Consider the following 1625-nt stretch of genomic DNA (forward strand, 5'->3'; position numbering starts at 1 on the left):
AAGTTTCATCACCCACTGCCCAGGCGACGCGGCCCTGGGTCTCCGCGGCGGGGCGCACTGCCCGCCTGGTTGGGGCCGCCATGTGACACGGCTGGGGGAGGGGGTGCGGAGACACGCGGGCAGGTTATCTTTTGGCTGGCCCTTGACTTCCAAAGCTTTCCTTTCCTGTGTCCCGGCTGCACGCGGGCGTGGGGAAGGCGGAAGCGGGGTGCCAGGATGACCATCGCTGGTCGCAGCTGTCCGGCGTGTCGAGCTCTCCTGAGACGGAAGGAAGGAGAGAAGGGGGTGGGGAGGGCATCTTCAGAGTGGGCTTCCCCTGGGCTGGAGCGCCAGGGAGCATCCATAAATGGTCACTTTGAAGGTCCGAACCTGCAGCGGTGGGGAAAAACTGACCATCTATGCCCACTATTCTAATAGCAATTACTCCCCGCAACTTCGGATCTTTTGTGCAAGGACGTGCGGGTACAAATACATTAAAACGGCCAGTTCACATTGCCCACGCTGCTTTTGTTTGCGTAGGTAACTTAGCTTCCTTTATTAGTTTATGGAAAACCATCTCCTGTAGATCCTTAAAAACAAAGCAAACAAACAAACAACACAGTGGCATTCTGGCCTCTCCTAACTAACTCTTTAAGGCTCTGAATTTCCTGAGAACAAGTGGCCATTTGGTCCCACTCCTGCTTATGGATATAGCTGGGTAGACTTTCTTTCTATGTCGCCTCTTTTGTAGGTGAGAACATGAGCAATATTGACATTAAGGTCATCTGGTCACCTGTTTTTTTTGAGAAGCAGAAATAGGAGAGAGCTCCAGGGGGCAGGAGCAAGCCCTCCTTTGCCAGATGCAGTCACTGAGTGTACTGGGCAGAGGCCTCCTAGGATACCTGGAGCGATGGCCAGGCAGATGGAGTTCTCCCTGCTCCTGCTTTGCCCAGCCTTTGGCTAGGTGCTACCTTTTGCTACCATGGGGCCCCTGGGGCTGCCCTCAGAAGACCTACATAGTTTCAAAGTTTGTCCTGAGGCTGTTTGCTTCTGCCTTACAAGGGACATTCCTGGTTTCCACCTGAGCCAACTGCCCCTTTGGAACCAAAAGAACACATAGTAGCTAGAATTGGAGGTGTTGTAAGCACAGGCACTAGTTCTTAAGGGTTTATCTCTGGGCCAGTTAGCCAAGTCCAAAGCATCCAGATAAGAATGCCCATCTCAGTCAGACCCACCATCTGCGAGTGATTCCCTTGCAGAATCACTAGGCAGTTTGCTGGGACTGCCAGTCTAGGCTGCACGGGTAGAAGTGGGATGGGGACTCAGACTGGTGACTTTGTTGTGATTGATTCCCCCTCTCTCTGGCTGATTCCTTTAGCTCTACAACTGGGGCCAAGTTTGGCAGACTGTGGCTGATGAGGGTGGGACAGGAGACCGTAATACTAATCATTATTACTATTATATAGCTAACATGACTGGAGAACAGACACCGCACCACACACCACGCTCATGCCTTTGGTGTCCTTCCAGACCTAGGGCCCTCCCTAGATGGGAACTGAGACCTGGGAGGTCTCTTGGATGGACCAGCTGCTGCCGCCCTGAGGTTCAGCAGCACCTGTCTGGATGGGCCCTCCTCCTCAATTTAA

This window comes from Colobus angolensis, unplaced genomic scaffold (assembly GCF_000951035.1).
Source record: "Colobus angolensis palliatus isolate OR3802 unplaced genomic scaffold, Cang.pa_1.0 Scaffold27, whole genome shotgun sequence".
Lineage (NCBI taxonomy): Eukaryota > Metazoa > Chordata > Mammalia > Primates > Cercopithecidae > Colobus > Colobus angolensis.